The 25,117-nt window shown below is 39.7% G+C and overlaps 1 protein-coding gene across 2 annotated transcripts in view; it reads left to right on the top strand.

The window, feature by feature from the left end:
- The first annotated feature begins 17,053 nt into the window (after positions 1–17,053).
- Positions 17,054–25,117, top strand: part of LOC109881608 (b(0,+)-type amino acid transporter 1) — a 60,426-nt gene continuing 52,362 nt past the window's right edge. For both annotated transcript variants that reach the window (XM_031820446.1, XM_031820445.1), the window contains exon 1: positions 17,054–17,179. The gene's annotated coding sequence lies outside the window, so the exon portion shown is untranslated. The remainder of the gene's footprint in view (positions 17,180–25,117) is intronic.

Genomic DNA, 25,117 nt, shown 5'->3' with positions numbered 1-25,117 from the left:
TAGTGTAACTCCAGTAGTTTATAGTGTAACTCCAGTAGTTTATAGTGTAACTCCAGTAGTTTATAGTGTAACTCCAGTAGTTTATAGTGTAACTCCAGTAGTTTATAGAGTAACTCCAGTAGTTTATATCCTAGTGTAACTCCAGTAGTTTATAGTGTAACTCCAGTAGTTTATAGTGTAACTCCAGTAGTTTATAGTGTAACTCCAGTAGTTTATAGTGTAACTCCAGTAGTTTATAGTGTAACTCCAGTAGTTTATATCCTAGTGTAACTCCAGTAGTTTATAGTGTAACTCCAGTAGTTTATAGTGTAACTCCAGTAGTTATAGTGTAACTCCAGTAGTTTATATCCTAGTGTAACTCCAGTAGTTTATAGTGTAACTCCAGTAGTTTATATCCTAGTGTAACTCCAGTAGTTTATAGTGTAACTCCAGTAGTTTATAGTGTAACTCCAGTAGTTTATATCCTAGTGTAACTCCAGTAGTTTATAGTGTAACTCCAGTAGTTTATATCCTAGAGTAACTCCAGTAGTTTATATCCTAGAGTAACTCCAGTAGTTTATATCCTAGAGTAACTCCAGTAGTTTATATCCTAGAGTAACTCCAGTAGTTTATATCCTAGAGTAACTCCAGTAGTTTATATCCTAGAGTAACTCCAGTAGTTTATATCCTAGAGTAACTCCAGTAGTTTATATCCTAGAGTAACTCCAGTAGTTTATATCCTAGAGTAACTCCAGTAGTTTATAGTGTAACTCCAGTAGTTTATATCCTAGAGTAACTCCAGTAGTTTATAGTGTAACTCCAGTAGTTTATATCCTAGTGTAACTCCAGTAGTTTATATCCTAGTGTAACTCCAGTAGTTTATATCCTAGTGTAACTCCAGTAGTTTATAGTGTAACTCCAGTAGTTTATATCCTAGTGTAACTCCAGTAGTTTATATCCTAGTGTAACTCCAGTAGTTTATATCCTAGTGTAACTCCAGTAGTTTATAGTGTAACTCCAGTAGTTTATATCCTAGTGTAACTCCAGTAGTTTATATCCTAGTGTAACTCCAGTAGTTTATATCCTAGTGTAACTCCAGTAGTTTATAGTGTAACTCCAGTAGTTTATATCCTAGTGTAACTCCAGTAGTTTATATCCTAGTGTAACTCCAGTAGTTTATATTCTAGTGTAACTCCAGTAGTTTATATCCTAGTGTAACTCCAGTAGTTTATATCCTAGTGTAACTCCAGTAGTTTATATCCTAGTGTAACTCCAGTAGTTTATATCCTAGTGTAACTCCAGTAGTTTATATCCTAGTGTAACTCCAGTAGTTTATATCCTAGTGTAACTCCAGTAGTTTATATCCTAGTGTAACTCCAGTAGTTTATATCCTAGTGTAACTCCAGTAGTTAATATCCTAGTGTAACTCCAGTAGTTTTATAGTGTAACTCCAGTAGTTTATAGTGTAACTCCAGTAGTTTTATAGTGTAACTCCAGTAGTATTATAGTGTAACTCCAGTAGTTTATAGTGTATCTCCAGTGGTTTATATCCTAGAGTAACTCCAGTAGTTTATAGTGTAACTCCAGTAGTTTTATAGTGTAACTCCAGTAGTTTATAGTGTAACTCCAGTAGTTTTATAGTGTAACTCCAGTAGTATTATAGTGTAACTCCAGTAGTTTATAGTGTAACTCCAGTAGTTTATATCCTAGAGTAACTCCAGTAGTTTATAGTGTAACTCCAGTAGTATTATAGTGTAACTCCAGTAGTTTATAGTGTAACTCCAGTAGTTTATATCCTAGTGTAACTCCAGTAGTTTATATCCTAGAGTAACTCCAGTAGTTTATAGTGTAACTCCAGTAGTATTATAGTGTAACTCCAGTAGTTTATAGTGTAACTCCAGTAGTTTATATCCTAGTGTAACTCCAGTAGTTTATAGTGTAACTCCAGTAGTTTATATCCTAGTGTAACTCCAGTAGTTTATAGTGTAACTCCAGTAGTTTATATCCTAGAGTAACTCCAGTAGGTTATATCCTAGTGTAACTCCAGTAGTTTATAGTGTAACTCCAGTAGTTTATAGTGTAACTCCAGTAGTTTATAGTGTAACTCCAGTAGTTTATATCCTAGTGTAACTCCAGTAGTTTATAGTGTAACTCCAGTAGTTTATATCCTAGAGTAACTCCAGTAGGTTATATCCTAGTGTAACTCCAGTAGTTTATAGTGTAACTCCAGTAGTTTATAGTGTAACTCCAGTAGTTTATATCCTAGTGTAACTCCAGTAGTTTATATCCTAGTGTAACTCCAGTAGTTTATAGTGTAACTCCAGTAGTTTATATCCTAGTGTAACTCCAGTAGTTTATAGTGTAACTCCAGTAGTTTATAGTGTAACTCCAGTAGTTTTATAGTGTAACTCCAGTAGTTTATATTCTAGTGTAACTCCAGTAGGTTATATCCTAGTGTAACTCCAGTAGTTTATAGTGTAACTCCAGTAGTTTATAGTGTAACTCCAGTAGTTTATAGTGTAACTCCAGTGGTTTATATCCTAGTGTAACTCCAGTAGTTTATAGTGTAACTCCAGTAGTTTATAGTGTAACTCTAGTAGTTTATATCCTAGTGTAACTCCAGTAGTTTATAGTGTAACTCCAGTAGTTTATAGTGTAACTCCAGTAGTTTATAGTGTAACTCCAGTAGTTTATATCCTAGTGTAACTCCAGTAGTTTATAGTGTAACTCCAGTAGTTTATATCCTAGTGTAACTCCAGTAGTTTATAGTGTAACTCCAGTAGTTTATATCCTAGTGTAACTCCAGTAGTTTATAGTGTAACTCCAGTAGTTTATAGTGTAACTCCAGTAGTTTATAGTGTAACTCCAGTAGTTTATATCCTAGTGTAACTCCAGTAGTTTATAGTGTAACTCCAGTAGTTTTATAGTGTAACTCCAGTAGTTTATAGTGTAACTCCAGTAGTTTATAGTGTAACTCCAGTAGTTTATAGTGTAACTCCAGTAGTTTATAGTGTAACTCCAGTAGTTTTATAGTGTAACTCCAGTAGTTTATAGTGTAACTCCAGTAGTTTATAGTGTAACTCCAGTAGTTTATAGTGTAACTCCAGTAGTTTATAGTGTAACTCCAGTAGTTTATAGTGTAACTCCAGTAGTTTATAGAGTAACTCCAGTAGTTTATATCCTAGTGTAACTCCAGTAGTTTATAGTGTAACTCCAGTAGTTTATAGTGTAACTCCAGTAGTTTATAGTGTAACTCCAGTAGTTTATAGTGTAACTCCAGTAGTTTATAGTGTAACTCCAGTAGTTTATATCCTAGAGTAACTCCAGTAGTTTATAGTGTAACTCCAGTAGTTTATAGTGTAACTCCAGTAGTGTATAGTGTAACTCCAGTAGTTTATATCCTAGTGTAACTCCAGTAGTTTATAGTGTAACTCCAGTAGTTTATATCCTAGAGTAACTCCAGTAGTTTATAGTGTAACTCCAGTAGTTTATAGTGTAACTCCAGTAGTTTATATCCTAGAGTAACTCCAGTAGTTTATAGTGTAACTCCAGTAGTTTATATCCTAGAGTAACTCCAGTAGTTTATATCCTAGAGTAACTCCAGTAGTTTATATCCTAGAGTAACTCCAGTAGTTTATATCCTAGAGTAACTCCAGTAGTTTATATCCTAGAGTAACTCCAGTAGTTTATATCCTAGAGTAACTCCAGTAGTTTATATCCTAGAGTAACTCCAGTAGTTTATATCCTAGAGTAACTCCAGTAGTTTATATCCTAGAGTAACTCCAGTAGTTTATAGTGTAACTCCAGTAGTTTATATCCTAGAGTAACTCCAGTAGTTTATAGTGTAACTCCAGTAGTTTATATCCTAGTGTATCTCCAGTAGTTTATAGTGTAACTCCAGTAGTTTATAGTGTAACTCCAGTAGTTTTATAGTGTAACTCCAGTAGTTTATAGTGTAACTCCAGTAGGTTATATCCTAGTGTAACTCCAGTAGTTTATAGTGTAACTCCAGTAGTTTATAGTGTAACTCCAGTAGTTTATAGTGTAACTCCAGTAGTTTATAGTGTAACTCCAGTAGTTTATATCCTAGTGTAACTCCAGTAGTTTATAGTGTAACTCCAGTAGTTTATAGTGTAACTCCAGTAGTTTATATCCTAGTGTAACTCCAGTAGTTTATAGTGTAACTCCAGTAGTTTATAGTGTAACTCCAGTAGTTTTATAGTGTAACTCCAGTAGTTTATAGTGTAACTCCAGTAGTTTATAGTGTAACTCCAGTAGTTTATATCCTAGTGTAACTCCAGTAGTTTATAGTGTAACTCCAGTAGTTTATAGTGTAACTCCAGTAGTTTATAGTGTAACTCCAGTAGTTTATATCCTAGTGTAACTCCAGTAGTTTATATCCTAGTGTAACTCCAGTAGTTTATAGTGTAACTCCAGTAGTTTATAGTGTAACTCCAGTAGTTTATAGTGTAACTCCAGTAGTTTTATAGTGTAACTCCAGTAGTTTATAGTGTAACTCCAGTAGTTTATAGTGTAACTCCAGTAGTTTATATCCTAGTGTAACTCCAGTAGTTTATAGTGTAACTCCAGTAGTTTATAGTGTAACTCCAGTAGTTTATAGTGTAACTCCAGTAGTTTATATCCTAGTGTAACTCCAGTAGTTTATAGTGTAACTCCAGTAGTTTATATCCTAGTGTAACTCCAGTAGTTTATAGTGTAACTCCAGTAGTTTATATCCTAGTGTAACTCCAGTAGTTTATAGTGTAACTCCAGTAGTTTATAGTGTAACTCCAGTAGTTTATAGTGTAACTCCAGTAGTTTATATCCTAGTGTAACTCCAGTAGTTTATAGTGTAACTCCAGTAGTTTTATAGTGTAACTCCAGTAGTTTATAGTGTAACTCCAGTAGTTTATAGTGTAACTCCAGTAGTTTATAGTGTAACTCCAGTAGTTTATAGTGTAACTCCAGTAGTTTTATAGTGTAACTCCAGTAGTTTATAGTGTAACTCCAGTAGTTTATAGTGTAACTCCAGTAGTTTATAGTGTAACTCCAGTAGTTTATAGTGTAACTCCAGTAGTTTATAGTGTAACTCCAGTAGTTTATAGAGTAACTCCAGTAGTTTATATCCTAGTGTAACTCCAGTAGTTTATAGTGTAACTCCAGTAGTTTATAGTGTAACTCCAGTAGTTTATAGTGTAACTCCAGTAGTTTATAGTGTAACTCCAGTAGTTTATATCCTAGAGTAACTCCAGTAGTTTATAGTGTAACTCCAGTAGTTTATAGTGTAACTCCAGTAGTGTATAGTGTAACTCCAGTAGTTTATATCCTAGTGTAACTCCAGTAGTTTATAGTGTAACTCCAGTAGTTTATATCCTAGAGTAACTCCAGTAGTTTATAGTGTAACTCCAGTAGTTTATAGTGTAACTCCAGTAGTTTATATCCTAGAGTAACTCCAGTAGTTTATAGTGTAACTCCAGTAGTTTATATCCTAGAGTAACTGCAGTAGTTTATATCCTAGAGTAACTCCAGTAGTTTATATCCTAGAGTAACTCCAGTAGTTTATATCCTAGAGTAACTCCAGTAGTTTATATCCTAGAGTAACTCCAGTAGTTTATATCCTAGAGTAACTCCAGTAGTTTATATCCTAGAGTAACTCCAGTAGTTTATATCCTAGAGTAACTCCAGTAGTTTATATCCTAGAGTAACTCCAGTAGTTTATAGTGTAACTCCAGTAGTTTATATCCTAGAGTAACTCCAGTAGTTTATAGTGTAACTCCAGTAGTTTATATCCTAGTGTATCTCCAGTAGTTTATAGTGTAACTCCAGTAGTTTATAGTGTAACTCCAGTAGTTTTATAGTGTAACTCCAGTAGTTTATAGTGTAACTCCAGTAGGTTATATCCTAGTGTAACTCCAGTAGTTTATAGTGTAACTCCAGTAGTTTATAGTGTAACTCCAGTAGTTTATAGTGTAACTCCAGTAGTTTATAGTGTAACTCCAGTAGTTTATATCCTAGTGTAACTCCAGTAGTTTTATAGTGTAACTCCAGTAGTTTATAGTGTAACTCCAGTAGTTTATATCCTAGTGTAACTCCAGTAGTTTTATAGTGTAACTCCAGTAGTTTATAGTGTAACTCCAGTAGTTTATAGTGTAACTCCAGTAGTTTTATAGTGTAACTCCAGTAGTTTATATCCTAGTGTAACTCCAGTAGTTTATAGTGTAACTCCAGTAGTTTATAGTGTAACTCCAGTAGTTTATAGTGTAACTCCAGTAGTTTATATCCTAGTGTAACTCCAGTAGTTTATAGTGTAACTCCAGTAGTTTATAGTGTAACTCCAGTAGTTTATATCCTAGTGTAACTCCAGTAGTTTTATAGTGTAACTCCAGTAGTTTATAGTGTAACTCCAGTAGTTTATAGTGTAACTCCAGTAGTTTATAGTGTAACTCCAGTAGATTATATCCTAGAGTAACTCTAGTAGTTTATAGTGTAACTCCAGTAGTTTATAGTGTAACTCCAGTAGGTTATATCCTAGAGTAACTCCAGTAGTTTATAGTGTAACTCCAGTAGTTTATAGTGTAACTCCAGTAGGTTATATCCTAGTGTAACTCCAGTAGTTTATAGTGTAAGTCCAGTAGTTTATATCCTAGTGTAACTCCAGTAGTTTATATCCTAGTGTAACTCCAGTAGTTTATAGTGTAACTCCAGTAGTTTATAGTGTAACTCCAGTAGTTTATAGTGTAACTCCAGTAGTTTATATCCTAGTGTAACTCCAGTAGTTTATAGTGTAACTCCAGTAGTTTATAGTGTAACTCCAGTAGTTTATAGTGTAACTCCAGTAGTTTATATCCTAGTGTAACTCCAGTAGTTTATAGTGTAACTCCAGTAGTTTATAGTGTAACTCCAGTAGTTTATAGTGTAACTCCAGTAGTTTATAGTGTAACTCCAGTAGTTTATATCCTAGTGTAACTCCAGTAGTTTATAGTGTAACTCCAGTAGTTTATATCCTAGAGTAACTCCAGTAGTTTTATAGTGTATCTCCAGTAGTTTATAGTGTAACTCCAGTAGTTTATATCCTAGTGTAACTCCAGTAGTTTATATCCTAGAGTAACTCCAGTAGTTTATATCCTAGTGTAACTCCAGTAGTTTATATCCTAGTGTAACTCCAGTAGTTTATAGTGTAACTCCAGTAGTTTTATAGTGTAACTCCAGTAGTTTTATAGTGTAACTCCAGTAGTTTTATAGTGTAACTCCAGTAGTTTTATAGTGTAACTCCAGTAGTTTTATAGTGTAAACTCCAGTAGTTTATAGTACGGTAACTCCAGTAGTTTATAGTGTAACTCCAGTAGTTTTATAGTGTAACTCCAGTAGTTTATATCCTAGAGTAACTCCAGTAGTTTATAGTGTAACTCCAGTAGTTTATATCCTAGTGTAACTCCAGTAGTTTATATCCTAGTGTAACTCCAGTAGTTTATAGTGTAACTCCAGTAGTTTATATCCTAGTGTAACTCCAGTAGGTTTATATCCTAGTGTAACTCCAGTAGTTTATATCCTAGTGTAACTCCAGTAGTTTATAGTGTAACTCCAGTAGTTTATATCCTAGTGTACTCCAGTAGTTATATCCTAGTGTAAGCTCCAGTAGTTTATATCCTAGTGTAACTCCAGTAGTTTATAGTGTAACTCCAGTAGTTTAAATCCTAGTGTAACTCCAGTAGTTTATATCCTAGTGTAACTCCAGTAGTTATATCCTAGTGTAACTCCAGTAGTTTATCTAGTGTAACTCCAGTAGTTTATATCCTAGTGTAACTCCAGTAGTTTATATCCTAGTGTAACTGCCATTAGTTTATATCCTAGAGTAAACTGCAGTAGTTTATATCCTAGAGTAAACTCCAGTAGTTTTACCTAGAGTAACTCCAGTAGTTTATCCTAGAGTAACTCCAGTAGTTTATATCCTAGTGTAACTCCAGTAGTTTATATCCTAGTGTAACTCCAGTAGTTTATAGTGTAACTCCAGTAGTTTATATAGTGTAACTCCAGTAGTTTATATCCTAGTGGTAACTCCAGTAGTTTATATCCTAGTGTAACTCCAGTAGTTTATATCCTATGAGTAAACTCCAGTAGTTTATATCCTAGAGTAACTCCAGTAGTTTATAGCCTAGAGTAACTCCAGTAGTTTTAACCTAGTGTAACTCCAGTAGTTTATATCTAGTGTAACTCCCAGTAGTTTATATCCTAGTGTAACTTCCAGTAGTTTATATCCTAGAGTAACTCCAGTAGTTTATATCCTAGAGTAACTCCAGTAGTTTATAGTGTAACTCCCAGTAGTTTATAGTGTAACTCCAGTAGTTTATAGTGTAACTCCAGTAGTTTATAGTGTAACCCAGTAGTTTATAGTGAACTCCAGTAGTTTATATCCTAGTGTAACTCCAGTAGTTTATAGTGTAACTCCGTAGTTTATAGTGTAACTCCAGTAGTTTATCTCCTAGTGTAAACTCCAGTAGTTTATATCCTAGTGTAACTCCAGTAGTTTATAGTGTAACTCCAGTAGTTTATATCCTAGTGTAACTCCAGTAGTTTATAGTGTAACTCCAGTAGTTTATATCCTAGTGTAACTCCAGTAGTTTATAGTGTAACTCCAGTAGTTTATATCCTAGTGTAACTCCAGTAGTTTATATCCTAGTGTAACTCCAGTAGTTTATAGAGTAACTCCAGTAGTTTATATCCTAGTGTAACTCCAGTAGTTATAGTGTAACTCCAGTAGTTTATATCCTAGTGTAACTCCAGCAGTTTATAGTGTAACTCCAGTAGTTTATAGTGTAACTCCAGTAGTTTATATTCTAGTGTAACTCCAGTAGTTTATATCCTAGTGTAACTCCAGTAGTTTATAGTGTAACTCCAGTAGTTTATATCCTAGTGTAACTCCAGTAGTTTATAGTGTAACTCCAGTAGTTTATAGTGTAACTCCAGTAGTTTATAGTGTAACTCCAGTAGTTTATAGTGTAACTCCAGTAGTTTATAGTGTAACTCCAGTAGTTTATAGTGTAACTCCAGTAGTTTATATCCTAGTGTAACTCCAGTAGTTTATAGTGTAACTCCAGTAGTTTATAGTGTAACTCCAGTAGTTTATAGTGTAACTCCAGTAGTTTATAGTGTAACTCCAGTAGTTTATAGTGTAACTCCAGTAGTTTATAGTGTAACTCCAGTAGTTTATATCCTAGTGTAACTCCAGTAGTTTATAGTGTAACTCCAGTAGTTTATAGTTTAACTCCAGTAGTTTATAGTGTAACTCCAGTAGTTTATAGTGTAACTCCAGTAGTTTATAGTGTAACTCCAGTAGTTTATAGTGTAACTCCAGTAGTTTATATCCTAGTGTAACTCCAGTAGTTTATAGTGTAACTCCAGTAGTTTATATCCTAGTGTAACTCCAGTAGTTTATAGTGTAACTCCAGTAGTTTATATCCTAGTGTAACTCCAGTAGTTTATAGTGTAACTCCAGTAGTTTATAGTGTAACTCCAGTAGTTTATAGTGTAACTCCAGTAGTTTATAGTGTAACTCCAGTAGTTTATATCCTAGAGTAACTCCAGTAGTTTATAGTGTAACTCCAGTAGTTTATAGTGTAACTCCAGTAGTTTATAGTGTAACTCCAGTAGTTTATAGTGTAACTCCAGTAGTTTATAGTGTAACTCCAGTAGTTTATAGTGTAACTCCAGTAGTTTATATCCTAGTGTAACTCCAGTAGTTTATAGTGTAACTCCAGTAGTTTATATCCTAGTGTAACTCCAGTAGTTTATAGTGTAACTCCAGTAGTTTATATCCTAGTGTAACTCCAGTAGTTTATAGTGTAACTCCAGTAGTTTATAGTGTAACTCCAGTAGTTTATAGTGTAACTCCAGTAGTTTATAGTGTAACTCCAGTAGTTTATAGTGTAACTCCAGTAGTTTATATCCTAGAGTAACTCCAGTAGTTTATAGTGTACCTCCAGTAGTTTATAGTGTAACTCCAGTAGTATTTAAGATGTAAATGTACTGTTTCTTTGAGAACATGTCTCCTGTGTTATTCTAATCCATTACACAGTAAGTCATCTTTAGCTGGCCTCCCTCTCTCTTCCTCGTCCCTATTGGCACCTTATGCCCTATATAGTACACTACTGCTGACCAGTAGTGCACTTTGTGGGGAATAGTGAGCCATTTGGGACTCAAACCTCGTGTCGCGGAGCCAAGACAAACCCTGTAGAACAATCTCTAACTCTTGTCTATCCTGTAACGACAACAATTTGCCAGTGTATTATTAGTGGAGGAACTGTAACGCTCTGGACCAGAGCTATACATTACTATGAGTTATTAGTGGAGGAACTGTAACGCTCTGGACCAGAGCTATACATTACTATGAGTTATTAGTGGAGGAACTGTAACGCTCTGGACAAGAGCTATACATTACTATGAGTTATTAGTGGAGGAACTGTAACGCTCTGGACCAGAGCTATACATTACTATGAGTTATTAGTGGAGGAACTGTAACGCTCTGGACCAGAGCTATACATTACTATGAGTTATTAGTGGAGGAACTGTAACGCTCTGGACCAGAGCTATACATTACTATGAGTGGTTGGACCGAGTTGGAAAGGTGGACAGCGTGACAGTTGGCGTCTTGTTGGAATAATCTGAGATAATCTGAGATTAATACAGTTATCCCAAGTTGTGGGTGAGTATTAAAACCATTTCCAACTCGTTTGAAATGTTTTTCTTTATCCATCATTGTGAAAGAATGTTAATTTTAGCGACAACAAATAAATAGCTTCTGGGTTGTGCATTCGCAAAGTATTGAGAACCCTTGACTTTTTCACAGTTTGCTACGTTACACTAAGTTTACAGCTTTGTACTAAAGTGGATTAAATAGTTTTTTCTCTTGTCAATCTTCACACAATGACAAAGCAAAACAGTTTTTTTTATTTTTATAAAATGTACGGGTATAAAATATAATGGAAATATCACATTCATGTAAGTGTTCAGACCCTTTACTCAGTACTTTGTTGAAGCACCTTTGGCAGCGATTACAGCATTGAGTCTTCTTGGGTATGATGCTACAAGCTTGGCACACCTGTATTTGGGGAGTTTCTCCAATTCTTCTCTGCAGATCCTCTCAAGCTCTGTCAAGTCCGGGCTCTGGCTGGGCCACTCAAGGACATTCAGAGACTTAATGAGAGACTTAATGACACGCCTGCATTATCTTGGCTGTGTGCTTAGGGTTGTTGGCCTCTTGGAAGGTGAACCTTCACCCCAGTCTGAGGTCCTGAGCACTCTGGAGCAGGTATTCATCAAGGATCTCTCTGTACTTTGCTCTGTTCATATTTCCCTCGATCCTGACTCGTCTCTCATTCCCTTCCACTGAAAAACACCCCCACAGCATGATGCTGCGACCCTCATGCTTCACCATAGGGATTGTGCCAGGTTTCCTCCAGACGTGACACTTGGCATTCAGGCCAAAGAGTACAAACTTGGTTTCATCAGACCAGAGAATCTTGTTTCTCATGGTCTGAGAGTCCTTTAGGTGCCTTCTGGAAAACTCCAAGCAGGCTGTCATTTGCTTTTTACTGAGGAGTGGCTTCCATCTGGCAACTCTACCATAAAGGCCTGATTGGTGTAGTGCTGCAGAGATGGGTTGTCCTTCTCCCATCTCCACAGAGGAAGTCTGTAGCTCATACAGCGTGACCATCGGGATCTTGGTCACCTCCCTGACCAAGGCCCTTCTCCCCCGATTGCTCAGTTTGGCTTGGCGGCCAGCTCTAGGAAGAGTCTTGGTGATTCCAAACTTTTTCCATGTAAGAATGATGGAGACCTCTGTGTTCTTGGTGAACTTCAACGCTGCAGAATTTTTTTTGGTACCCTTCCCCAGATCTGTACCTCGATGCAATCCTGTCTCGGAGCTCTAGAGACCATTCCTTCAACCTCATGGCTTGGTTTTTGCTCTGACATGCACTGTCAACTGTGGGACCTTATATAGACCAGTGTGTTTCTTTCCAAATCATGTCAAAAAAATGTACTCCAGGTGGACTCCAAAGTATTTTATTTTTATTTTTTGGTGTACATTTGTCATTATGGGGTAGATTTTAGATTTGTATTTATTTAATCAATTATCAATTTTAGAATAAGGCGGCAACATAACAAGATGTGGGAAAAGACGAGGGGTCTGAATACTTTCTGAATGCATTTCAACTCATTTCAATGCCTTTATCAGGATAAGAGTCTATATGCTATTCATTTCAATGCCTTTATCAGGATAAGAGTCTATATGCTATTCATTTCAATGCCTTTATCAGGATAAGAGTCTATATGCTATTCATTTCAATGCCTTTATCAGGATAAGAGTCTTATATGCTATTCATTTCAATGCCTTTATCAGGATAAGAGTCTATATGCTATTCATTTCAATGCCTTTATCAGGATAAGAGTCTTATATGCTATTCATTTCAATGCCTTTATCAGGATAAGAGTCTTATATGCTGTTCATTTCAATGCCTTTATCAGGATAAGAGTCTTATATGCTATTCATTTCAATGCCTTTATCAGGATAAGAGTCTTATATGCTATTCATTTCAATGCCTTTATCAGGATAAGAGTCTTATATGCTATTCATTTCAATGCCTTTATCAGGATAAGAGTCTTATATGCTATTCATTTCAATGCCTTTATCAGGATAAGAGTCTTATATGCTATTCATTTCAATGCCTTTATCGGGATAAGAGTCTATATTCTATTCATTTCAATGCCTTTATCAGAATAAGAGTCTATATGCTAGTCATTTCAATGCCTTTATCAGGATAAGAGTCTATATGCTATTCATTTCAATGCCTTTATCAGGATAAGAGTCTATATGATATTAATTTCAATGCCTTTATTGGGATAAGAGTCTATATGCTATTCATTTCAATGCCTTTATCAGGATAAGAGTCTACATGCTATTCATTTCAATGCCTTTATCAGGATAAATCTATATTCTACTAATTTCAATGCCTTTATCAGGATAAATCTATATTCTACTAATTTCAATGCCTTTATCAGGATAAATCTATATTCTACTAATTTCAATGCCTTTATCAGGATAAATCTATATTCTACTAATTTCAATGCCTTTATCAGGATGAGACTCTATATGCTATTCATTTCAATGCCTTTATCAGGATAAGAGTCTATATGCTATTAATTTCAATGCCTTTATCAGGATAAGAGTCTATATGCTATTAATTTCAATGCCTTTATCAGGATAAGAGTCTATATGCTATTAATTTCAATGCCTTTATCAGGATAAGAGTCTTATATGCTATTCATTTCAATGCCTTTATCAGGATAAGAGTCTATATGCTATTCATTTCAATGCCTTTATCAGGATAAGAGTCTATATGCTATTCATTTCAATGCCTTTATCAGGATAAGAGTCTTATATGCTATTCATTTCAATGCCTTTATCGGGATAAGAGTCTATATTCTATTCATTTCAATGCCTTTATCAGGATAAGAGTCTATATGCTATTCATTTCAATGCCTTTATCAGGATAAGAGTCTACATGCTATTCATTTCAATGCCTTTATCAGGATAAGAGTCTATATGCTATTCATTTCAATGCCTTTATCAGGATGAGAGTCTATATGCTATTCATTTCAATGCCTTTATCAGGATAAGAGTCTTATATGCTGTTCATTTCAATGCCTTTATCAGGATAAGAGTCTACATGCTATTCATTTCAATGCCTTTATCAGGATAAGAGTCTACATGCTATTCATTTCAATGCCTTTATCAGGATAAGAGTCTATATGCTATTCATTTCAATGCCTTTATCAGGATAAGAGTCTACATGCTATTCATTTCAATGCCTTTATCAGGATAAATCTATATTCTACTAATTTCAATGCCTTTATCAGGATAAGAGTCTACATGCTATTCATTTCAATGCCTTTATCAGGATAAGAGTCTTATATGCTATTCATTTCAATGCCTTTATCAGAATAAGAGTCTACATGCTATTCATTTCAATGCCTTTATCAGGATAAGAGTCTACATGCTATTCATTTCAATGCCTTTATCAGGATAAGAGTCTACATGCTATTCATTTCAATGCCTTTATCAGGATAAGAGTCTACATGCTATTCATTTCAATGCCTTTATCAGGATGAGTCTACATGCTATTCATTTCAATGCCTTTATCAGGATAAGAGTCTACATGCTATTCATTTCAATGCCTTTATCAGGATAAGAGTCTACATGCTATTCATTTCAATGCCTTTATCAGGATAAGAGTCTATATGCTATTCATTTCAATGCCTTTATCAGGATAAGAGTCTACATGCTATTCATTTCAATGCCTTTATCAGGATAAGAGTCTATATGCTATTCATTTCAATGCCTTTATCAGGATAAGAGTCTATATGCTATTCATTTCAATGCCTTTATCAGGATGAGACTCTACATGCTATTCATTTCAATGCCTTTATCAGGATAAGAGTCTACATGCTATTCATTTCAATGCCTTTATCAGGATAAGAGTCTACATGCTATTCATTTCAATGCCTTTATCAGGATAAGAGTCTACATGCTATTCATTTCAATGCCTTATTCAGAATCAGTATTTTTTTTTGTTCTCTTGAGTCCTGATAGCTAAACAGTCATGTGGTCATAATATATGTTCCTAACAGAACCATGTCCTAAATGGCATCCTATCTCCTATATAGTGCACTAGTTTTGATCCAGGACCCTTAGGGCTCTGGTCAACCATAGGGCACTATATAGGGAATAGGGTCACAGTGTATTATAACAGTCATTATATTCAAATCGATAAGTACTTGCTCTACAACGTTGTATTGCCAGGCTTGGTTTTTATGGCACTATGAGTACTGGAGAGTGTAGAGACAGTATGTAATGGGCAAGTCAAGGTTATGACATTCACTTTATGGTTAGTGACATTGTGTTTTATGTCCTGTGAAATTCTTATTGCCGTCTATCAAGTTGATGTGTCCTGTCCCATCTGGTACCACACCTATCACCTCTTCTACCTGACACAGTTCTACGTATCACCTCTTCTACCTGACACAGTTCTACCTATCACCTCTTCTACCTGACACAGTTCTACCTATCACCTCTTCTACCTGACGCAGTTCTACCTATCACCTCTTCTACCTGACGCAGTTCTACCTATCACCTCTTCTACCTGACACAGTTCTACCTATCACCTCTTCTACCTGACACAGTTCTACCTATCACCTCTTCTACCTGACACAGTTCTACCTATCACCTCTTCTACCTGACACAGTTCTACCTATCACCTCTTCTACCTGACACAGTTCTACCTATCACCTCTTCTACCTGACACAGTTCTACCTAGCATCCCTTCTACCTGACACAGTTCTACCTATCACCTCTTCTACCTGACACAGTTCTACCTATCACCTCTTCTACCTGACACAGTTATACCTGCACTATAGACCCCACCTAACACCCCTTCTACCTGACACAGTTCTACCTATCACCTCTTCTACCTGACACAGTTCTACCTATCACCTCTTCTACCTGACACAGTTCTACCTATCACCTCTTCTACCTGACACAGTTATACCTGCACTATAGACCCCACCTATCACCTATTCTACCTGACACTGTTCTACCTATCACCTCTTCTACCTGACACAGTTCTACCTATCACCTCTTCTACCTGACACAGTTCTACCTGCACTATAGACCCCACCTATCACCTCTTCTACCTGACACAGTTCTACCTGCACTATAGACCCCACCTATCACCTCTTCTACCTGACACAGTTCTACCTATCACCTCTTCTACCTGACACAGTTCTAACTGCACTATAGACCACACCTATCACCTCTTCTACCTGACACAGTTCTACCTATCACCTCTTCTACCTGACACAGTTATACCTGCACTATAGACCCCACCTAACACCCCTTCTACCTGACACAGTTCTACCTATCACCTCTTCTACCTGACACAGTTCTACCTGCACTATAGACCCCACCTAACACCCCTTCTACCTGACACAGTTCTACCTATCACCTCTTCTACCTGACACAGTTATACCTGCACTATAGACCCCACCTATCACCTATTCTACCTTACACTGTTCTACCTATCACCTCTTCTACCTGACACAGTTCTACCTATCACCTCTTCTACCTGACACAGTTCTACCTGCACTATAGACCCCACCTATCACCTCTTCTACCTGACACAGTTCTACCTGCACTATAGACCCCACCTATCACCTCTTCTACCTGACACAGTTCTACCTATCACCTCTTCTACCTGACACAGTTCTACCTGCACCACACCATGGACTCTACCTATGTGTCCTAGATGTCACCCTATTTACTATTTACATAGTAGGGTGCTGACTGGCTGACTGCGGCTGTGTCCTAGATGGCACCTATTATCTATATAGTAGGGTGCTGACTGGGGCTGTGTCCTAGATTGCGCCCTATTCCCTATATAGTCGGGTGCTTGTCAAAAGTAGTGCACTATATAAGCATTAGGTGCCATTTGGGAAGTAGCCTAGATAGGTGCACTCTCCTGGCCAGAAATGACCCTACCTCCCTGTTCTCCTAACCAGGGATGACTTTACCTCCCCCTACCTCCCTGTTCTCCAGCCCCTACCTCCCCTCACCTCCCTGTTCTCCAGCCCCTGCCTCCCCCCACCTCCCTGTTCTCCAGCCCCTGCCTCCCCCCACCTCCCTGTTCTCCAGCCCCTGCCTCCCCCCACCTCCCTGTTCTCCAGCCCCTGCCTCCCCCCACCTCCCTGTTCTCCAGCCCCACCTCCCCCGTACCTCCCTGTTCTCCAGCCCCTGCCTCCCCCACCTCCCTGTTCTCCAGCCCCACCTCCCTGTTCTCCGGCCCCTGCCTCCCCCCACCTCCCTGTTCTCCAGCCCCACCTCCCTGTTCTTCAGCCCCTGCCTGTACCTCCCTGTTCTCCAGCCCCACCTCCCTGTTCTTCAGCCCCTGCCTGTACCTCCTTATTCTCCAGTCCCTGCCTCCTGCTTCCTCCCTGTTCTCCAGCCCCTGTGTCCTCCAATCAGACGGAGTGTTGAGTCCTCCCTCCTCCCATAATGTGTTCTTTGTCTCAGGGAGACAGTCAGGAGTAGTTGAGACCCACAGAGGAATGTGTTGTGCATCGTAGTAGATCTATCTCCTGCTGCTATCAGGTGAGTCTGCGGTGTTGACGCCAGCTGTGTCAGAGAGGAGAGGAATTTATGTCTGGGGGTTTCAAGTTTAGTCAGTGGGTCTGGAAATGGTGTGTTATTATGAGAGGCGGTAGAACAGTAGAACAGAACAGAAGAGAACAGTAGAACAGAACAGAAGAGGACAGGAGAACAGAACAGAAGATGACAGTAGAACAGAACAAAACAGAACGGGACAGTAGAACAGTAGAACAGAACAGAAGAGGACATTAGAACAGAACAAAAGATGACGGTAGAACAGAACAAAACAGAATGGGACAGTAGAACAGTAGAACAAAACAGAATGGGACAGTAGAACAGTAGAACAAAACAGAACGGGACAGTAGAACAGTAGAACAGAACAGGCCAGTAGTACAGAACAGAACAGGACAGGTGTGTGTTTGTTGCACTGATAGGAAATAGGGTGTCATGTAGTGAATTAGATAGGGAATAGTGAATTAGATAGGGAATAGAGTGCCATGTAGTGAATTAGATAGGGAATAGGGTGCCATGTAGTGAATTAGATAGGGAATAGTGAATTAGATAGGGAATAGAGTGCCATGTAGTGAATTAGATAGGGAATAGGGTGCCATGTAGTGAATTAGATAGGGAATAGTGAATGAGATAGGGAATAGAGTGCCATGCAGTTAATTAGATAGGGAATAGTGAATTAGATAGGGAATAGGGTGTCATGTAGTGCATTATATAGGGAATAGAGTGCCATGTAGTGAATTAGATAGAGAATAGGGTGCCATGTAGTGCATTATATAGGGAATAGGGTGTCATGTAGTGCACTAGAAAGGGAATAGGGTGTCATGTAGTGCACTAGATAGGGAATAGCGTGTCATGTAGTGCATTAGATAGGGAATAGGGTGCCATGTAGTGAATTAGATAGGGAATAGGGTGCCATGTAGTGAATTAGATAGGGAATAGGGTGCCATGTAGTGCATTATATAGGTAATAGGGTGTCATGTAGTGCACTAGATAGGGAATAGCGTGTCATGTAGTGCACTAGATAGGGAATAGGGTGTCATGTAGTGCACTAGATAGGGAATAGGGTGTCATGTAGTGCACTAGATAGAGAATAGGGTGTCATGTAGTGCACTAGATAGGGAATAGGGTGTCATGTAGTGCACTAGATAGGGAATAGGGTGTCATGTAGTGCACTAGATAGAGAATAGGGTGTCATGTAGTGCACTAGATAGGGTATTGGGTGTCATGTAGTGCACTAGATAGGGAATTGGGTGTCATGTAGTGCACTAGATAGGGATTAGGGTGTCATGTAGTGCACTAGATAGGGAATAGGGTGCCATTTGGGACACATCCTTGTGGTGGCCTGACTGTGGTCTGTCTGTCTGTCTGTCTGTCTGTCTGTCTGTCTGTCTGTCTGTCCTTATGTCTCTGTCTTCCTGCCTACCTGCCTGCCTGCCTGCCTGCCTACCTGCCTGCCTGTCTGTCTGTCTGTCTGTCTGTCTGTCTGTCTGTCTGTCTGTCTGTCTGTCTGTCTGTCTGTCTGTCTGTCTGTCTGTCTGTCTGTCTGTCTGTCTGTCTGTCTGTCTGTCTGTCTGTCTGTCTGTCTGTCTGTCTGTCTGTCTGTCTGTCTGTCTGTCTGTCTGTCTGTCTGTCTGTCTGTCTGTCTGTCTGTCTGTCTGTCTGTCTGTCTGTCTGTCTGTCTGTCTGTCTGTCTGTCTGTCTGTCTGTCTGTCTGTCTGTCTGTCTGTCTGTCTGTCTGTCTGTCTGTCCTTATGTCTCTGTCTTCCTGGCTGCCTGTTTGTCTGCCTGTCCTCCTGCCTGCCAGCCTGTCTGTCTGTCTGTCTGTCTGTCTGTCTGTCTGTCCTTATGTCTCTGTCTTCCTGCCTACCTGCCTGCCTGCCTGCCTGCCTACCTGCCTGTCTGTCTGTCTGTCTGTCTGTCTGTCTGTCTGTCTGTCTGTCTGTCTGTCTGTCTGTCTGTCTGTCTGTCTGTCTGTCTGTCTGTCTGTCTGTCTGTCTGTCTGCCTGCCTGTCTGTCTGGCTGTCTGTCTGGCTGCCTGTCTGTCTGTCTGTCTGTCTGTCTGTCTTTCTGTCTGTCCTTATGTCTGTCTTCCTGCCTACCTGCCTGCCTGCCTACCTGCCTGCCAGCCTGTCTGTCTGTCTGTCTGTCTGTCTGTCTGTCTGTCTGTCTGTCTGTCTGTCTGCCTGTCTGTCTGTCTGTCTGCCTGTCTGTCTGTCTTTCTGTCTGTCTGCCTGTCTCTGTCTTCCTGCCTACCTGCCTGCCTGTCTGCCTGCCTGTCTGTCTGTCTGTCTGTCTGTCTGTCTGTCTGTCTGTCTGTCTGGCTGTCTGGCTGTCTGTCTGGCTGTCTACCTGCCTACCTGCCTGCCTGTCTGTCTGTCTGTCTGTCTGTCTGTCTGTCTGTCTGTCTGTCTGTCTGTCTGTCTGTCTGTCTGTCTGTCTGTCTGTCTGTCTGCCTGTCTGTCTGTCTGTCATAGAGGATGTAACAGATCAAGCATTAACAGAACCAGGTCATATAAAGTTGTAAACCCAGTAGTTCACAGTATTCACTCTGCTTCACCACATTAAACCTTAACCCTCGTAGCTGTCAGGCTGGCTGACCATCAGGAGAGCTGTTACAGTGTGTGTGTTGTGTGCGGTGTTGTCAAGCACTTGTTGCCTTACATCCTGGAATTAAAATTGATTTCTTGGGGGTTTGTATCCTTTGATTTACACAACATGCCTACCACTTTGAAGATGCAAAATAGTTTTATTGTGAACCAAACAAGAAATAAGACAAAAAAAACAGAACACTTGAACGTGCATAACTATTCACCCCACTACAGTCAATACTTTGTAGAGCCACCTTTTGCAGCAATTCCAGCTGCAAGTCTCTTGGGGCATGTCTCTATAGGCTTGGCACTTCCAGCCACTGGGATTTTTGCCCATTCTTCAAGGCAAAACTGCTCCAGCTCCTTCAAGTTGGATGGGTTCCGCTGATGTACAGCAATTTTAAGTCATATCACAGATTCTCAATTGGATTGAGGTCTGGGCTTTGACTAGGCCATTCCAAGACATGTGCAGTTTCCCCTTAAACCACTCGAGTGTTGCTTTAGCAGTATGCTTAAGGTCATTGTCCTGCTGGATGGTGAATCTCATTCCTTCAATTCTGACCAGTTTCCCAGTCCCTGCTGATGAAAAACATCCCCACAGATTAGCATGGTGGTGGCAGCATCATGCTGTGGGGGCGTTCTCAGGGTGATTGGAGGTGTTGGGTTTGTACCAGACATAACGTTTTCCTTGATGTCCAAAAAGCTACATTTGACCAGAGTACATTCTTCCACATGTTTGGGGAGTCTCCCACATATCTTTTGGCGAACACCAAAAGTGTTTGCTTATTTTTGTCTTAAGCAATGGCTTTTTTTCTGGCCACTCTTCCGTAAAGCCAGGTCTGTGCCCAAACAGTTTGAGCTTCTACTTTTAAAAATCCACCTTCCCAGAAATAAGTCTCTCAATGTTGCCACTTGAGACGCCCCTCTGCCCCCAGCTGTGCCCATATGTGGATTAAGTGTCCCCCATTTATCTTCAGAGTTTGTACTGTTAGGTGACCTAAACTGGGATATGTTTAACACCCCAGCTGTCCTACAATCTAAGATAGATTCCCTCAATCTCACACAAATTATAAAGGAACCTACCAGGTACAACCCTAAATCCGTAAACACGGGCTTCCTCATATATATCATCCTGACCAACCTGCCCTCTAAATACACCTCTGCTGTCTTCAACCAGGGACTCAGCGATCACAGCCTCATTGCCTGCGTCCGTAATGGGTCCGCGGACAAACGAGCACCCCTCATCACTGTCAAATTCTCCTTAAAACACTTCAGTGAGCAGGCCTTTCTAATCAACCTGGCTCAGGTATCCTGGAAGGATATTGACCTCATTCCATCAGTAGAGGATGCCTGGTTATTCTTTAAAACTGCCTTGCTCACCATCTTAAAAACACATGCCCCATTCAAAAAATGTAGGACTAAGAACAGATATAGCCCTTTGTTCACTCCAGACTTGACTACCCTTGACCAGCACAAAAACATCCTGTGGCGTACTGCATTAGCATCGAATAGCCCCCGAGATATGCAACTTTTCAGGGAAGTCAGGAACCAATAGAAACAGGCAGTACGGAAAGCAAAAGCTAGCTTTTTCAAACAGAAATTTGCATCCTGCAGCACAAACTCCAAAAAGTTATGGGACACTGTAAAGTCCATGGAGAATAAGAGCACCTCCTCCCATCTGCCCGCTGCACTGAGGCTAGGAAACACTGTCACCACCGATAAATCTATGATAATCGAGAATTTCAATAAGCATTTCTCTACGGTTGGCCATGCTTTCCACCTGGCTACCCCTACCTCGGTCAACAGCTCTGTACCCCCACAGCAACTTGCCCAAGCCTCCCCATTTCTCCTTCAGCCAAATCCAGCTGATGTTCTGAAAGAGCTGCAAAATCTGGACCCCTACAAATCAGCCGGGCTAGACAATCTGGACCCTCTCTTTCTAAAATGATTCCCCGCAATTGTTGCAACCCCTATTACTAGCCTGTTCAACCTCTGTTTCATATTGTCTAACATCCCTAAAGATTGGAATGCTGCCGCGGTCATCCCCTCTTCAAAGGGGGAGACACTCTTGACCCAAGCTGATACAGACCTATATCAATCCTGCCCTGCCTTTCTAATGTCTTCGAAAGCCAAGTTAACAAACAGATCACCGACCATTTCGAATCCCACCGTACCTTCTCTGCTATGCAATCTGTTTTCTGAGCTGGTCATGGGTGCACCTCAGCCACACTCAAGGTCCTAAATGATTTCATAACCGCCATTGATAAAAGACAATACAGTGCCGCCATCTTCATCGACCTGCCAAGGCATTCAACTCTGTCAATCACCACATTCTTATCAGCAGACTCGACAGCCTTGGTTTCTCAAATGACTGCCTCACCTGGTTCACCAACTACTTCTCAGATAGAGTTCAGTGTGTCAAATCGGATGGCCTGTTGTCTGGACCTCTGGCAGACTCTATGGGGGTACCACAGGGTTCAGTTCTCAAGCCGACTCTTTTCTCTGTATACATTAATGATGTTGCTCTTGCTGCTGGTGATTCTCTGATCCACCTCTATGCAGACAACATAATTCTGTATACTTCTGGCCCTTCTTTGGACAATGTGGTAACGAACCTCCAGACGAGCTTCAATGCCATACAACACTCCTTCCGTGGCCTCCAACTGCTCTTAAATGCATGTAAAACTAAATGCATGCTCTTCAACCGATCGCTGCCCACACCCACCTACCCGTCTAGCATCACTACTCTGGACTTAGAATGTGTGGACAACTACAAAAACCTAGGTGTCTTGTTAGACTGTATACTCTCCTTCTAGACTCACATTAAGCATCTCCAATCCAAAATTAATTATAGAATCTGCTTCCTATTTCGCAACAAACTATCCTTCACTCATGCTGCTAAACATACCCTCTTAAAACTGACCATCCTACCAATTCTTGACTTCGGCGATGTCATTTACAAAATTAGCCTCCAACACTCAACAAATCGGATGTAGTCTATCACCGTGCCATCTGTTATGTCACCAAATCCCCATATACTACCCACCACTGAGACCTGCATGCTCTCATTGACTGGCCCTCGATTCATATTCGTCGCCAAACCCACTGGTTCCTGGTCATTTACAGTCGTGGCCAAAAGTATTGACATTGACACAAATATTAATTTTCACAAAGTCTGCTGCCTCAGTTTGTATGATGGCAATTTGCATATGCTCCAGAATGTTATGAAGAGTGATCAGATGAATTGCAATTAATGGCAAAGTCCCTCTTTGCCATGCAAGTGAACTGAATCGCCCCAAAAACATTTTGACTGCATTTCAGCCCTGCCACGAAAGGACCAGCTGACATCATGTCAGTGATTCTCTCGTTAACACAGGTGTGAGTGTTGACAAGGCTGGAGATCACTCTGTCATGCTGATTGAGTTCAAATAACAGACTGGAAGCTTCAAAAGGAGGGTGGTGCTGGGAATCATTGTACTTCCTCTGTCAACCATGGTTATCTGCAAGGAAACACGTGCCGTCATCATTGAATTGCACAAAAAGGGCTTCACAGGCAAGGATATTGCTGCCAGTAAGATTGCACCTAAATCAACCATTTATTGGATCATCAAGAACTTCAAGGAGAGCAGTTCAATTGTTGTGAAGAAGGCTTCAGGGCTTCAAAGAAAGTCCAGCAAGCGCCAGGACCGTCTCCTAAAGTTGATTCAGCTGCAGGATTGTGACACCACCAGTACAGAGCTTGCTCAGGAATGGCAGCAGGCAGGTGTGAGTGCATCTGCACGCACAGTGAAGTGAAGACTTTTGGAGGATGGCCTGGTGTCAGCAAGGGCAGCAAAGAAGCCACTTCTCTCCAGGAAAAACATCAGGGACAGACTGATATTCTGCAAAAAGTACAGGGACTGGACTGTTGAGGACTGGGGTAAAGTCATTTTCTCTGATGAATCTCCTTTCCGACTGTTTGGGGCATCTGGAAAAAGCTTGTCAGAAGAAAACAAGGTGAGCGCTACCATCAGTCCTGTGTCATGCCAACGGTAAAGCATCCTGAGAACATTCATGTGTGGGGTTGCCTAAGAATACAGCCATGAATAAAGAATGGTACCAAAACGTCCTCCGAGAGCAACATCTCTCAACCATCCAGGAACAGTTTGGTAACTAACCATGCCTTTTCCAGCATGATGGAGCACCTTGCCATAAGGCAAAAGTGATGACTAAGTGGCTCGGGGAACAAAACATTGATATTTTGGGTCCATGGCCAGGAAACTCCCCAGACCTTAATCCCATTGAGAACTTGTGGTCAATCCTCAAGAGGCGGGTGGACAAACAAAAACAAACAAATTCTGACAAACTCTAAGCATTGATTATGCAAGAATGGGCTGCCATCAGTGAACCAAAGGTTAATTGACAGCATGCCAGGACGGATTGCAGAGTTCTTGAAAAAGAAGGGTCAACACTGCAGATATTGACTCTTTGCATCAACTTCATGTAATTGTCAATAAAAGCCCTTGACACTTATGAAATGCTTGTAATGCTTGTCATCCCCAAAGCAAAATCCTAATTTGGCCGCCTTTCCTTCCAGTTCTCTGCTGCCAATGACTTGCAAAAATCACTGGAGTCTTATATCTCCCTCACTAACTTTATGCATCAGCTGTCAGAGCAGCTTACCAATCACTGCAGCTGTACATAGCCCATCTGTAAATTGCCCACCCAACCACCTCATCCCCATATTGTTAATTATTTATTTTTGCTCCTTTGCACCCCAGTATCTCTACTTGTACATTAATCTTCTGCACATCTATCACTCCAGTGTTTAATTGCTCAATTGTAATTATTTCGCCACTATGGCCTATTTATTGCCTTTACCTCCCTAATCTTATTTCATTTGCACACACTGTACATAGATGTTTCTATTGTGTTATTGACTACTTTTGTTAATTGCATGTGTAACTCTGTGTTGTTAATGTCACACTGCTTTGCTTTATCTTGGTCAGGTCGCAGTTGTAAATGAGAACTTGTTCTCAACTGGCTGTCACACCCTGACCTTAGATACCTCTGTTTTTCTATATATTTTGGTTAGGTCAGGGTGTGACTAGGGTGGGTACTCTGGGGCGGCAGGGTAGCCTAGTGGTTAGCGTGTTGGACTAGTAACCGACACTGGCCTACCTGGTTAAATAAAGGTGAAATAAAATAATAAATTTATAAAAGCCCATCTCTGTGGAGCGTACAGCTTAAAGTGGTCCTATGGACAGATACTCCAATCTTCGCTGTGGAGCTTTGCAGCTACTTCAGGGTTATCTTTGGTCTCTTTATTGCCTCTCTGATTAATGCCCTCCTTGCCTGGTCT

The sequence above is a fragment of the Oncorhynchus kisutch genome, unplaced genomic scaffold (genome assembly GCF_002021735.2).
Source record: "Oncorhynchus kisutch isolate 150728-3 unplaced genomic scaffold, Okis_V2 scaffold3385, whole genome shotgun sequence".
Taxonomy (NCBI): domain Eukaryota; kingdom Metazoa; phylum Chordata; class Actinopteri; order Salmoniformes; family Salmonidae; genus Oncorhynchus; species Oncorhynchus kisutch.
This window is presented reverse-complemented; position numbering and strand designations above follow the sequence as displayed.